The sequence below is a fragment of the Charadrius vociferus genome, unplaced genomic scaffold (assembly GCF_000708025.1).
Source record: "Charadrius vociferus isolate BGI_N301 unplaced genomic scaffold, ASM70802v2 scaffold325, whole genome shotgun sequence".
NCBI lineage: Eukaryota > Metazoa > Chordata > Aves > Charadriiformes > Charadriidae > Charadrius > Charadrius vociferus.
In genome coordinates, this window is record NW_009648526.1 from 2342631 (window position 1) to 2358080 (window position 15450).

Consider the following 15450-nt stretch of genomic DNA (forward strand, 5'->3'; position numbering starts at 1 on the left):
AAGCGCCGCGCGGGTAATGGCTTCTGGGTCTGGGCTGCGGTCCCCGGGTGTTTAATGGCTTCGCCGCTTACCTCGCTTGCTAACGCCGCGTTCTCGCCTCCAGGCCGCAGCCCCAGTTCCTCCCAGTCCAGGCGGGGCGTTGATCGAAGCACCGGGCTCCAGCGGCGCGCTCCAGGTAGGTCCACGCCAGGTGGAGGACCCTCTCCCAGGGGTATCGCCCCCGGGCTGGCTGTGGGTGGAAGGAGACACGGCCTGCTGGATCAAACTGGTGGCCCTTGCAGTGTTGGTAAACCCTTCCGAACCCTTGATAAACACAAACTGATAGGTAAATCACTGCGGCTCTCAACTGTCATTTTGTGGAAACATATGTTCTGCCATAGTTTCCCATCTTCTGAAGTGGCTGCTTTCAGAGGTGTTACATATGGAGTCCTCACCCTTGATCAAAACTGTTATTCAGCTGTACTAAAAATAATTATCTTTTGAACAAGGATTTATCCTCCCTTAGCTGGGATAAAGATGTCCAGCTGTAAAGTATGGGTTTTGCTCACACACCTTATTTCTCGATACTTAGCAGTGATGTTTCTTTACATACCTTCTTGTTAGATGGATAGTTGGTACTGCCCTAGTATTTGGAATGCTTTTTCTGAGGCAAAAAAAGTGATGTTTGTGTAAGGGTTAAGGTATTGGTATTACTATGTTTTTGCTTTTATGTTTTGCATGTCTAGCTAAATAAAACTGAGAAAGTTATTCAGGTTTTTTATGTCGATTTCTGTCCTTCCCTAGACATCATTTTTATTTGTCCACAGTCGCTTACTTTGCAGCAATCCCAGAGTGCGTGTTCCTCGAATTACAGTGTATTGCCAATATTCTCAAGGGATCTGCTGGTTCATTTTGTGTAATCTTGCTGAAGAGAAGTATAGCCTGTTATTAGCAAGGTGGGTGTGAGCTAGTCTATATTTGGAGGAAGATGTGTCTCATCTTTGAAGAGATTTGCATTTTCTGTGATGGAGCTCGCTGTAGGCCTAGATGATTCTCCCAGGGCCGCACAAGCTTTTGTGCAAGGCTGCCTTGTAATAGCATGTAGACTGTAATTATGGATGCACAGATTGATGTCACTGAGTCTATAAAGGTTCCTAGGGGGAGATTTTCTGCATCAGAAATGTGAGCAGGGAATTCAGATTTAACCCAGTGCTCCAGTTGTGAAAATTATGTCTGTTTTGCTGCTCATCCAAATTCGGCTTGAACTTGTACTCAGGTCTTTAGTGAGTGGTCTGTGAGAATCCTGTTAGACCAACTTTACACTTCTAAACCTACATTGGAAACGGCTGACGCAATGTCGTAAGGGAATTCATTCGCTTGCTCAGGTGCCTACACCAGCATCTCAAGTATTCCCCAGAAGTCTATGAAAAGTTCTCATTATTGCACACCATTGACCACCTGATAGCCTTGCTGCTCATTGGTTGTTCTTAAAATTACTCCAGCATTTCTTCCTCTCAAAAATTGGCGTTAGGGGTACATAATAGCAACCTTCCAACACCTAAGTGGAGGTTACCAAGAAGAGAGAGACAGGCTTTTTACTGAAGTGCGTAAGAGGAAAATGAGACTCGGTGGTCATAACTTGAAATGAGGTTCCAACTGGCTGCAAGCATTGGGACAAGAAACTAAAGAAATTGTAGAATCTCCATCCTGGGAGGTTTTCACGACCCAACTGGGCAAAGCCCAGAGTAGACTGGCCCAAGTTCAGCATTAACCTTGCTTTGTGCAGGAAAAGTAAAGACCTCCCAAGGCCCTTTTGAACTGTAATGATCCTGTGATTCTGCAATACTTTTCTTCTTTTTAGCAATAACCAACCACACAGGAAGCTCTTGCTCCCTGCTAGAGTTGTGAAGAAATACTGTTTAAGTTTAATACTTTATAACTCACCCTGACTGTTGAAAAGGGTGGCTTTGGTGAGATAAAAGTAACTTCAATCACATGTGACACATCAGACCGAAAAATGTTATTAAGTATAGAAGAGCCACTTTTGGTAACTTCTAGCTTCCTTTCTTTCTGAATTTGGGCTAAAAAGGTGGCTACTAAAAGAGCCTTTCTGTACAAACTACCAGTAGGTAAGGGAAGTTCTTTTACTAATCGTTGTCATAGCGTCTGAACATTCAACACTATATTACATTATCAGGAGAGAAATATCAATGAGACATGGATCCACAACAAAAGATTAACATTTCAAGGGTTTTACTGCATCTTTTCACATCTATATACTACACACCTCAGGAGCAGAGTAGCATAGAAGCCCATTTTGTCAACATATGAACGTGTGCTAATGGAAAAGATATAAACACCTTAGAGAGATTTGCTGACATTTAAGGAATTCAAAAAAGGAAAAAGTGAAAGATCTGTTCTGTTTGATTTTATGGGGGCCAAGATTTTGTCCCAGAGCAATAAAATTAGGAAAGAAAAAAAAGCATGACATCAGAAGCGAAAAAGCTGGAAACCAGCCGAACTGTGTAACTCTGCCACTTGCAGTACCAGGGGAAAATACAAAAGTTTTCCTCTCATGTAAGCCATGTATGTTCAAAAATAAAACACATGCAGCTTTAACCTGTTGAGTTACTGTGATTTATCAACTCATCACAGAAGATTTCCTACACAGCGAGACAGAAATGGGCCCCTGTGCAATGGATGTGGAGCTGGGAGCCCAGCAGGCTCGTGCAGAAGGGCAGTACGCTCAGCCTGCCTGGGCAGTGTCGAGGTACGGCACGTGCATGGCAAGATCCAGCAGCACCTGTGCAGGGCTTCTGGCATGTGGACGCAGAAGCCAAGCAGCCAGTAGTCTCTCTCCCATCTGGACAGAAAGTGTTCAGCTGGAGAAAAGGGATGCATTTAAGGAAATATGGATTGTGATAGCCTTAGCTTGTAACAGTCTTCCAGCATCAGTAGATTTGATTCCCCCACCTGCTATGAGGGAAAAAAATAAAATCAATAATTCATTTTTCTAAAAGGGCCTTTTCCATGTTATACAAATTAAAGTGCTAGTTATACAAACTTGTACATGTTTCACAATACTACTGTGATAAGTAGGACTATTTATCAAGGCTGGAGGGAGTTTCTGTCAGGCCTGATACAACGTTAAAACTCCGGTTTTGTAGTGACACTAGAGTTAACACCTCTTCCTCCAGACTCATTTGTGCTCCTCCTCCACATCTCCCTTTTCCAGAGTAGTAAAATAAACACATGCATGTTTATAAGTCAGAGATGTGCTTTTTATGCCTTTTTAGTCTAGCTGGTTATGCAGCTGGTATTGCTCTGGAAAAAATGTGTTAACCAGGTCCCTTCTGGGTCTATCAGATGTAGAGCATCTCTCTGCCAATGTCAGGGAGTGTAACTGTAACTGAAACAGTTTGAGCACAAGTCACTGAAGCTATTTTAGTGCAAATCGCTTGCCTACCGGTGAATGCTACATCTGTTATGGTGATGTAAACCAGGTCTCGGGAGCCCACGTCTGCTTCATTTCTGCTTTTAATCAACAAAAATTAAGACTGTCTAAACTTCTGCATTAATCATTCATCCACATAATATAAAGTACAAAACAAAATCTAATTGTCTGTTCATGTTTCAACTTTAATCTGACATGAATACAAAACTGTTCATAGAGAAAAAGTGCAGAACAGATTGCTTTATGAGTTAGCCCATGAAAGAATGTCAGATTTTTTTCTGTAGTCCATTGCGTTAGTTTTCTTCCATATGATGTATCATGAAATCAAGTAAAAGTCCTGAGAATGATCATGGCTTTGTCTATCACATAGCAAATCATTGGCTGATGAAACACATTTTTCTAAGCTTTGTAAGACAAGTTATTAGTGGACTGATCAAGAAATGTCTCAGAAATGTGTACAAAGGGCACTCTAGTGTCACATCTAGACTGGAACAAAAATTTTAAATTTCAACGCAAGCTCATAGACAGTTCTGAAATTTAGCGAGAGTTCTTTTTTGAGTGTACACTTGCCTTTTCAACTTACAGTTAAAATATAGACATGGGCAATTATTTCAGGAAAAAAACTTCAATGCACTCAGATACTCTTGCCAACAACATATATGACTTATAAAGTTAAAGCCTACAATTTACCAACATTTTTAAACTATGAAATTTTACAGCCAGTATGTAAAAATTAGTCAGTGTAGTACCTAAACCATTGGTTATCTAGGAACATAAGTTTCATTATTGTATTTATTTATATACCAAAGTACAAAAGTTTTGACAAGAAATCCAATGTGTCTGTGTGTATATATATATATGCATTAAAAACCCCTCATTTGATCTTCAAGTTACCAAGGAACATAAGATTTCTTTCCGCTTTACCTCTAGGATATATAGAAAGGAACTTTCAGTTTACCACGCTAACATTATCAATATAATAAATTTTTAAAAGGGGCAAATACATGTTTAACAAATCTTTGTGGGCTCCTCTGCGAAATGGACTACTACCTACCCGAAGTGGTCGCCTGTTGAGCAATGAATAGTGAAATGGGGACACTCGGTGGGGAAATGAAAGAAATGCAATTTCTTGCGCTTTCTGGATTATCAGCTTTAATCCTTTACATTTTCCTGTTTATCATGATCTGATGAAAAGAGAGGCAAGCATTTAATTCCTGCACTTACTCAGTTCTCTCAAGAGCCGTTTCTATTTTTCTGCACAGGCCGTGCGGATCTTTGCAATAATCGGTTATGAATCTGCTCTTGGATCCAGACTCTGTCAATGACTGCTGCGAGTCAAAGTTATAAAGTCCATTACTGTAAAAACCCGAGGAAGCCTTGTCCCTGGCTGTCCTATCCATCAGTGCATTTGTAACTAAGTAATTAAATTTAGGCAAAGACTCTTCTGGGATTTGCATTGCAGAATTGCCAAAGTGAAATCTTTGCCATAAAACTGAAGGGTCTTTACAAAGTTTTGCAAGTCAGTCATGTGACAAGATCTATTATAGAAACTTCCACATACAAAAATGCCTTTGTTTTATGCTCTGCTTTTTATGAGTTTGGAGAATGCAGTTCACAGGGTGCTGCCTCTGGGATGGATCAGACCCATTGAACATTGCTGATTGAAGTCCTCCAATTTCAAGGACGAGGACTGCTTGTCCAGTCAGAGTTAAGTACGTATGGCAACTGCAGCTCAGAGTATCAGGCAGAGTCACTGGGAGGATAGCAGAGCCTCCCTCAGTACCTCTGTAGACTGTTCTGGATTTTGTGATACCACTATATGCAACTTCTGGCCACACCACCATCACTCTAACCCTAGTTACAGATGGGTAAATAACAACTTCTCGCACTGAGGCAGAGGATCAGTACCTCATTGCTATAGTCAAAGACCACATGAAGAAATAGATTTAATCCATGCATTTGTGATTCACTGTCTTCAATTAAAACTGACATGCATTAGTAGGGAGACAAAATACTGATGCTCAGCTCATGGCAACAGAACTCCAAGGCAGCTTTAGAGGCCAGCTGGTTTTGATGTTTCTGTACTAGTTTCTCTTTGGAGGACTTATGGGGCTTATGGGTACATCTGATTTCTCTGGGAAGGATATGGATAGTCAAGAATGGGGGCAGATTTTAGCAAGAACATGTCTGTCAAGAGGAACAATGAATTTTATAGCCACCTCAGTCAAATTTTATCTCTTTTCTTTCCCTCCATCCAGATCAGTAGTTGAGTTTTTCAACTGTAATTATCTTTCTTTGAAATTAAGCGCTGTCTGCTCAGAAGCCAGGTCCGTATCAAAATCTTAGTACAAAAATATTGTTAATGTTTGTATTGGGTGTAGGTGGCATGGTTTTGGTAGCAGGGGGGCTTGCAGGGACGGCCTCTGTGAGTACAGACATGGGGCAATAAATTAGTCTTCCCCAAGTTCGGTCTGTTTTGCCTGTGATGGTAACTGGTAAGGGATCTCCCTGTCTTTATCTTGACCCATGAGCTTTTTCATTTTATTTTCTCCCCATTCTGTTGAGGAGGGGGAGTGAGACAGTAGCTTGGTGGGTACCTGGCAGCCAGCCATGGTTAACCTGCCATAATGTTTCAGACCTTCTTACAGTAAGACCACATGTATTTGCAGGAATTACCAAGCATTTCCACAATTAGCAAGTAACAAGGAAACGTAGTAAGTAGACAATCGAGGGGACTGCTGCATGACAGTATGTGCTCTGTCTTTTTCTTTTTTTTTTGTTTGGCAACTATAGCTTAGTCTTAACTTTTAAGGAAAATATTTACTGGAATGCAGTAAGACGACCTCTGTTTTGAACAAGCAACTATGTCCAAGTAGCAGGAGATCTGCTGGGAAGCAGGAACAAACTAGTGTCTGAATTTGGTGGTTTGTAGACTATGAAAGGAAAATGCAGCAAAAGCAGAAAAAAAATCAAAATGAAAGAAAAGGTATCACAAACATACTGTTGTTAGAAGACTAAGTAAAAAAACACCGCTATGAAATCTCAGAATTTTGCAGTCCTTTAAGAGGAGGTAGCAAATCAAACTTAGTTACCTCTTTTGTTTATTGTGCAACAAAAGGAGGAAAGAACACAAGAACAGATAACTAAATATGCCTAAGTACACTCTGACCTAGTTACATAGATGCTGCACTCACCCATTACATCTGAGAGCAGCTTCCCTGATCCCCAGGCTAAAATTCATATGAAATCCAGGATTTCAAGAAAAGAACGTGGAACTAATTCTTTAAAATATATGCACTATCTCTCCACAAACACCAAACTGGATTAAATTACTTGACATGTATTATGCCTCACGGGTACGATTCAAAATCTGAAATTTACAGACAGACATTTTAGGGTGCTATACATCTGTTCCTATGGGAATCCTGTCGTTTAGGTATCTGCAACTGCAGGGCTGGGCTGTAAGTTTTGGCCAGGCTAAGCTAGGGAAGAGAAACACCATCACAAACCCTTAAAACCTTGTTGAACGCTAAATCAAGTTGTGGAGTGCTCCTACTAAAAGGCTGTTTCCAGCCAACTCAACTACAAATGGCAACCTCATCTCTTGGGCCAAGACTTCTAAATTGTAGGATATGATGCAAGCCAGGACACTGCTGGGTGCCAGCGTGCTTCTCCCGTCTCTAGCCAGTACTCAAAAGCTAATCACAGAGGTAGTCCAGGCTCAGGTAAACCTCTGAGCCTTTACAATGGCAGAAGCGGACTCTTGGCTTTTGATTGTGCTTCTAGGCTGTGTTTTGGCTGTTTTACAATGGCTCCTAATATGCAGACCTTCTTCATTGATTTTATCTTGCCATGTGTAGATCAGAAAGCTAGAGATGCAGTAAATAAAACATAAGAGGGGGCTTTCTTCTTTAATATACTCATTTTTCTGTAAAGTATTGTAAAAGCCAGTATCAGAATTCATTCTTGTTATGAACTAGAGGTTGTCTTGCTTTTGATTTTGCAGAAGAATTTTAATTGAAATACTTAGAACTCAAGCTTGGAGTTAACTTAGTCCTTTGAAGTTGGAAATCTTGATCTCAAGGGATTCATTCTGCCTTGACTGTGGGTTTTGTGTAAAGCAAAGCCAGATTGTTTTATTTGGTAGAGACTGAGCAAGCTGTTACTGACTTTTAAATATTCAGGATCTATTCCAAAGTATGATGGTTGCTAACATGAACAATATAAGTTTTAATGGATTTTTTTTTTTTTTAATTTTACAGTCTGTGCTGTAAACTATCTTACTCCCAACTTCAATTGCATGACCTAATACAGGTAAGGCTGTGAGCAAGTAGTTCAGTGGGATTGTTTTAAGCTAATATGACTGTAAACTGCGAAAGTGAGGAGGCAGCATATATTAAGCTCTGCTGCTCATCCCCTGGTGCTAACTTTCAGCAAACCAGAGGGGTTAGTTTCCTAGAGCAGCACACCAAAATGCAAATTGTTAAAGGTTGTAGTGAGCTATAGTGTGAGCAACACTTTTCCTGCTTTCATGTGGTGCAACCACCTGGCAGCCTACCCAGAAATCTGCTGCTTTACTCATGAAAATCTTTTTTTCACAGTGTATTGCCATGAGGGTAAAAAGGAAATTCAAAACCATTCTATTAACATGACCTCTGGGGAGTCCCGACTTGACTTCCAGCTAAAGCAGAATCCAGTGTTTTGGGCACTGATTTAAAACTTCCCATGGAGCAGTATAATAGAAAATATATCTTCAGTCACCCACAGATGTTCACATTCATCCTTCAAAACTGCAGATTACAGTATCTAGCATCCCCTGGACCCACCTGGAATTTGGGTCAGCTTCCAGTGGTGCTTGAGCCATCTCTCCAGAGAAACTCTGGAGGAACTTGGACCACTTTGCAGCAATGCTGGAAAACCATCTCAGCTGGTTCTTGAAGGCAAAACGGGGATTTATGCCTGACAGTTAAGGGCAGAAGTCTCTCAGAGAACAGCTGGCACCCAAATGTTTGCTAGCCCCCAGACCTCTATTGCCAGCCAAGTGAGATCCTATGCACCAGGGACATTCGTGCGTGGTATATCTTTCGCTGAGGCATAGCTAGGTTCTGAATTATTTGCATTTTCTGTTTATCTTAATGGTGCATTCCTGTGTAAATAGGATTTAAGTTCTGGGATTTAATAAAGCTTATGCTCTACTTTCAGGTAGGAACAATATGGTACCTCTTTGTCAAATCTGAGCTTGTTCACCTGGGGCTCTAGCATGCAGGTACGTGCAGAGAGGAGGGTTCAAATCCCACCCTCTTCACTGTGTGGGGAGGAAAAGATGAAGCCAAGTCTTAGTACATTAATTATGGAAAGGGTAGGACACAGCAACAGGGACAGCAACAGCATTAGCACCTACAGCTTCTCTCTTACTGACAGAGGATATGCCTTACTGTCCAGCACCAATCCGGAGACCATGATTGCAGATGAAGGAAAAAGGGGAGACAGACTGGGCTGCACAGTGCCAACATGTGCTAGAAATAAGATATGGCACAGTATTAGCAGCCAAATGCAGGCACAGACATCTTAACAGAGATGCCAATTTTACCTGCTGAATGAAAGGATGAGGACAGGAAGAGGAATTAACCCATGAAGAACTGCTGCTCACCTGTTGTAGTGCAAGGGATGTTCCGCAATCCTGGTGTGTTGCCACAAGCGCAGGTCCTTTCCTTCCCTACTCCCAGCTTTCCTGCTTGCTGGGGGCTGAGCAACCTGCAAAACATGGCAGGAAGCTGGCCTTCATATTCCAAGGTATCGGTCCTTTTATCCAAAAAACAGATAAGCAAAGACTGTAGGTTGATGTCACTGATGATAAACTAACCAAAGACACAGCAATTTTGTCATTTCAATTAACATGGTCGTTCAATGCAAGTGGCCCACAGAGCTCACCTGTCTGAAGCTCACACGTTCAGGTTGTTGGCAGACTGCAGGCAGGTAGCCCAGCATCACGTCACAAACCAGGGCTGGTTTAAAGCTTTCCTTTGCAATAACAACTCCTTAAAAGATGGGGCTTTGCTATTTTTTTTATTGCTATTGAGAATGAGGATTCTGGACTGTAAAATGTACCTGTACTAACCAGCAGTAACATAATCAGGAACCACAGCTGGTTCCTGTTCTTGCCTGAAGAAAGAACAGCATCTCTGGTGAACTACACTGGCAGGGCTTTTGTATTCCTGGAAAGTCGAAGACTGACTGCTCCCTAGCTATTCCAAATTCTTTGTTATCTTTTTAAGTTTATTTACTTGTTTTATAATAAATTAATAATACAACAAAATAAGTTTATTTGCTATGTTTAAGATTTTTTTTTAACAAATACATTGTTAAAATACTTTATTATTTTTTCAGCATTGGTCTAATTTGCTCAATTACTTCTGAATAACAATATTTCAGTGTTCCTATATTTGAACATAAGGAATAAAGAATTTTGAATTAGAGCTGGTTTTATAAATAGTCACCACAGCTGGTGCTCTAATACTCCCAGGGATAAATGTCGTATAATCCAGACAGAACTGTTCTATAAGCAGACTCTGCAGGTAAGAAAGCTGTAATTCATAAAGCAGCATGATGAGGCTTTTTGGATTTCCTTTTTCTTTGGAGAATTCAAAAGGAAAGCAAGCCATCATGGTTCTACTGTAGAATCCCGGCAACGGGACTCACCAGGATGAGACACTGCCAGAGCAGAAAGGCTCTGTCTCTCAGGGGCGCACACAGCACGCCCTTTCTCTTAGGGGCACCTGTGAGTGACAGGGCACATGCCTCTTAGAGAGGGTCAAAATAAGAGTAAAAATTAACGTCTTCAGAAGCAGTCATTTCCTGGTCATAGAAGAAAGGTAGTGAACTTTTGTTTCAAATCTTCAATTCCCAATACTGTGATTTCAAAGCTTTGACATACCTGCGAAATATCTTTTCTTTCCCATTAAGTATATTCAGTACCTGTGAAGAGTTCCACTCTCAAGGAACAATATAGATGAAAAACTAAAGTCAAACCTACCTAAGTATTGTGAGAGTTCAGCTTCCATTGCTGTTCTGTTTTTACTGTCCCTAGAGACCTGTAAATAACAGCAGTAATTATTGTGGTTTCATTTCCAGAAGCGTAAGATTTGCACGGGCACAACTACTCTAAATCCAACCCTGTACCTAACTTTCTAAACTGCCTGCCCAATTTTTCAATGCTTTCAACTGGCAATCAGTAATCAACCTGCTAGCAACAGAAACCTTTTAATCCCTATAGAACATAATTTCCTCGCTAATTTAACTGGACTGACTTCCGTCTACATTGTGGTCCTTTGTAAAAATAGCAGTTTGCCTTTTGACCAACAGCAACTGCATTTTCATAGTCTTGTCATACGTTGAAATACCAGGTTCAACAGTTGAAATGTAAAAATGCTGGGTGTAAAAATGCTGGGAAAAACTCAGTTGTGCACTAGTGCCAGCAGCTTTCCAGACTTTGGAGAACTGTGTTGAGAACCACATCCTCCACACCCAATGAAAATAAACCAAAACAGAGATCCTGCATGGGTGTTTGACAGTGGTGGGACACAGAGTTTTTAAGTGGGAAATAATTCCGGGTACATAAATGATACATGAATACATGCTTGGGAAAGTTTTGTGAATTTCAATGATAAGGCATGTGCAGTTTACTCTCTACCTCTTTTTATGACTACATCCAACATTTCCCTAGCCGCTCAGCCTAAAATGAGGCACGGTATTTATATCTTCGTTGTTTTGAGCCACTCGTCAGAGACACTGAAAATAAAATATTTATCAAGTAGCACTTTTACTAAGGAAAACTTTTATTTCAACTGTGCAATCAATCAGTATTTAGACAGCAGTTTCATAAACATTTGGCATTTAAACTTCTATTACTTTTTGGCATGACCTTGGGGTAGTATATAAACAACCCTGCAGGGGAAAAATGGACAAACACACTAGGTAACATTTACTAGAATGCTACAAAAAGAAAAACAAATCCACATTATTAAACAAAATAGTTTTTAAAAGACATTAAAAAGTTACATTCAAATCAGGGCAAACATTAGCTTCCCTCATGCAATGGAATTCACAGAGCTGATCCCCTGAGACAAATACAAAATTAATACAATTCAGCTCCATCCTCCATTAGCCAGTCGGCCACTGCTGCCCTTAGAAGAAAATGGCACACGGAGTGACAGGATCCAGAACACCACAATATGAGATACATACCTGGCTCCTACACTGGCAATTCATTCACAACTTTAAAAAAACCCAAAAGCCAAACAATCAAAAAGCAACATTTGTATAAGTCAGTTTTTCATATACAGTCAGTCTTTACTGAAAACACACCAGGCAGATGCAATGCGGGTGTATGCAACCATGAAAAGCTGAAAACTTCCAGAAGGAGCACAGCTCGCAATGGAACTTGAGGGCCCAACACGGCAAAACCTTAAGCGTGTGTTTACATCCCTTTTGAGCCAATTAGGACAAGTCTCAGTGTAAATCTAGAGGAATTCCAAAGAAATAAACTTACTCGCATTTGAGCCAAATTGAATTTCTGTTCTTTCCATACGGGCCTCTATTAACAGAAAGCAATTTGGTTTGGGGCTTGTATTGAAGAATAGTATTTTTTTGAAACACATGTTCCAAAACATAGTTACATAAATAATATATTTTTAACTTATGTTATTATAGAATGTCGCCCAGTATTTCCTGCAGATGCTGAAATTCCTCTGCTTTAGAAATTGCTTGCTATTAGCAGAGCTGCAGTTGCAACAACTAGTGAGCAGGTAACAATTGTTCAAGCCAAGAACTACATCTCTTTAGCAACTACTAGGTGTCATTCTGCTTTCAATTTTGCCAGAATAACTTCAGTAAATTGATTTCTGTGACATACCACCAGAATTACACCTGTGCAGCTCTCTCTGCAGTTGGTCTGAGTTGAGATTTTTGGCTAAATGTGGAGTGCCCTACAAAACCTACCAACATTCCCCGTGTTAGGAGATGGGCTTTTCCCTGCGTGAACTTCCTTCTGTAACAAATAAAATGAGCAAGAGCTCCTGGTCTTCGGGCTTACAAGCATGGTCAGCAAGTAACATGTAATTGAGACCCAGCAGTCCACAGTGACTGTGCTTGTGTATGCTCAGGTTGCAGCAAATGGTTAAGTCATTCAATTGACTTTGTTTGCAACGAAAAAGAGGTAAACGAACTTGAAATACTCAGTATTTACTACAGGCCAAGACTGGATGCATGGAGAGTTACAGCGGACCTCTGATGCATGATAACTTGTTATCGTACCAAAAATCCATTTGCCAATGGGAGTTTTAACCACATAAGAATTCTGTCATTTAAAAGTAATACAGTGAAGATTTAAAAAGCAAACAAACAAAAAGCTGATTTTGTCTCTCCAGACCATGCAAACTGAAATAGAAATTAATTCTTCCATTGACTTAAAAAGGAACAGGATGAGGACCCTGATTTGAATAAGGCAAGCAAGCTCATAAAAACAAGGGAAGCAAGGGAATAAATAAAAGAGGCAATGAACTATGAAGAATAATTAAAAACAGGTGAAGAAATCTCTCGATACTCTTTTCTGTTAAAAATCTCAGAAGTTATACAGAAAATGCACAGCTAATATAGGAAATTATTAAAAGTGATATGTAAATTGTTCAAGTTTCTCTTACAAAAGCAGAGCTATTAAAAAAATAATCAACTGATAGGCCCTGTTCTACACAGCATATACATTCCCAGTTCTCCTAGATAACTCCTTAAAGATGAGAATACTTTTTATTTATTAAACATGAAGAAAGTACACAAGTGTGACCGTGGGCAGATTAAGCGTTTGGTTTTGGATCCAGGTCCTGCTGGACAGGCATTGCTGTTGCAATTGAAGGACAGGGTCCTCACATGAAAACACAGTTAGCACAGTAAGCCAGGTTCAAGATGTCCTCTATAAGTTTTGATGCATTTCAAGTCACATCAACTGTAACATTTTGGCTTTCATTTTAAAGTACCAGGGTTGCATATACACTCATTACACCAGCCATGGCTCCTTAGTTTTTAATACACTTAAACAAAATCAATTCACATAGTGTAACACTAAATTTCACATTTATGTTCATCTTCCAGAACATATTTAGTAAAATTCATAATTAAAAAATGGTAATTTTTTCTCCAGGACCCAGTTTCTACAGACACAACCAAAAAAAACCCCAAAAAACTGGAAAACGTGAAACCATTCTACCTGCTGTGTTCCGCCAGCTCGTTCTAAACAAATGGAATGAACAAAGTTTACATATGAAAAACTGATTTCCTTAGCCACAGGTACAAACTTTTAAGAAAATTACTATCTGTAATATCATATCTATAATTACATGTGTTGGCTTCAAGGACATGAAGCATTTAAACTTTGAGTCCAATTTTGCACCTTTACAAAGCGCACTGTTACATGAAGGATTGATTCTGCTATTGAGTTCAATAGAGAAAGTATCAATTTCTACACAATTTTTCTGGAGATTCCTTTGCTTACGCTGGAGGAGTTTTCAATCACAAGACAAATTTTCTCTTGCAAAAACTTGTCATATATTAGCAACAGGCCATGAATGTTGAGGAGAACATATTTTTTGTTCTGTAGCAATCATGACACTGTGACAAAGTAAAGGGAAGCACAGGAACGTTGACTGGGTTCTGGAGAAACATATTATATTTGGTTAACATAAAAACAAAGAAAAAGACAGAATAATTAGTGTATAACTAAGCTTGCCTATATGCTGAGGTAACCTTAAATATCTTTGGTTTTCTTTATTTGCTGATAAAAAGTACCTTAATAAAACATTAAGTGATGAGTAGAGTTCTAGATGCTCTGCTCTCTAATACACTGAATATTTTCAGCTCTTTGGCTACTGAAGTTAGAGCATCTATATTAGATTGACAAATTTTATATGAACTCTGTTTCTCTCAAATGGGTTAAACTACAGAGTGGGTCTCTGGAAGAGAAAGTTTAGGATTTAAAGTATTTACTGTAACGAGGGTCATAAAATTACATCAGATTATCAGTACTTACAGCAAACAAGTCTTTGGAGAAGCAAACAGTTACCGTCTGCATATCAGCTCTTTCTGAACGAAACTAACAAAAGAGGCTACTCTGAAAGATGAAGTGTGAAACTTCATGCTACAGTTACACATTCTTAATCTAGTTTTGATTAATTCACACTTTACCTAACTAGAAACAGTTCTCTGCTGTACACTAAACATTTTGCCTGACAAGACCAAAAATAAATCTTTGGTGAAAACTTTTCTTTTTCTTCAGCAAGTAGATAAAAATTGTTCAAAAATTATTTTTTTTTTAATACTGTATTGTTGATCAACTACATGCTGGAGAAAAAAAATTACACTTGGAAGTCTTTGGAGGTATATGCTGGTATTATTATAACTTTCTTTAAAGGCTCTTGTACAAGGTAGTTAAAATGGTAGAAGCATACAACTCATCTATGCAATCAACTACTACAATCAAGAAGCCCTATTGTTTTTTGTTAGTAACTACTTATTACAATAAAATGTATTCAGCTCTTCAAACCTATAGCTTTTAACTAGTTCAATTATTTTTGGACAATATGTGGCTTCCTTCTCTTCTACAGAAAAGTCTTTGGTACAAGATTGTTTTTAAAGCGTCTGAATCAACACTTATGAAAAGGCGAATGTGTACTGTCTGTTTCAGAACTAGCAAACAGTTACAAGGTAAAGAACTACAGTAACTCGGGGCTGATTCACCAACACAAAGCAGACAGAACAGTAGGGCTTATTGACGACTTCTGACCACTTTTTGATACATGAGGAACAACACAACAGTCAGCCTGGCCTACCTTAGGGGTGATGTCTTAGCCCCAGTAAGTCAATGGGAGTTCTGACAGACTTAAGTAGAGCCAGGAGTTCCTATGGTTGCTTTCTCACAACATTACATTTCAAACATATATTTTTTTAAGTAAAAACATATGCCTAATTTT

General features: G+C 39.5%; 1 protein-coding gene across 1 annotated transcript in view; it reads right to left on the reverse strand.

The window, feature by feature from the left end:
- The window catches only part of PYGO1 (pygopus family PHD finger 1), a 21084-nt gene extending 8815 nt beyond the window's left edge, over positions 1-12269 (reverse strand). Inside the window, exons 1-2 of the mRNA XM_009885731.1 lie at positions 12265-12269; positions 8681-8686 (exon numbers count right to left, since the gene is read on the reverse strand). The gene's annotated coding sequence lies outside the window, so the exon portion shown is untranslated. The remainder of the gene's footprint in view (positions 1-8680; positions 8687-12264) is intronic.
- Positions 12270-15450: the final 3181 nt, after the last annotated feature.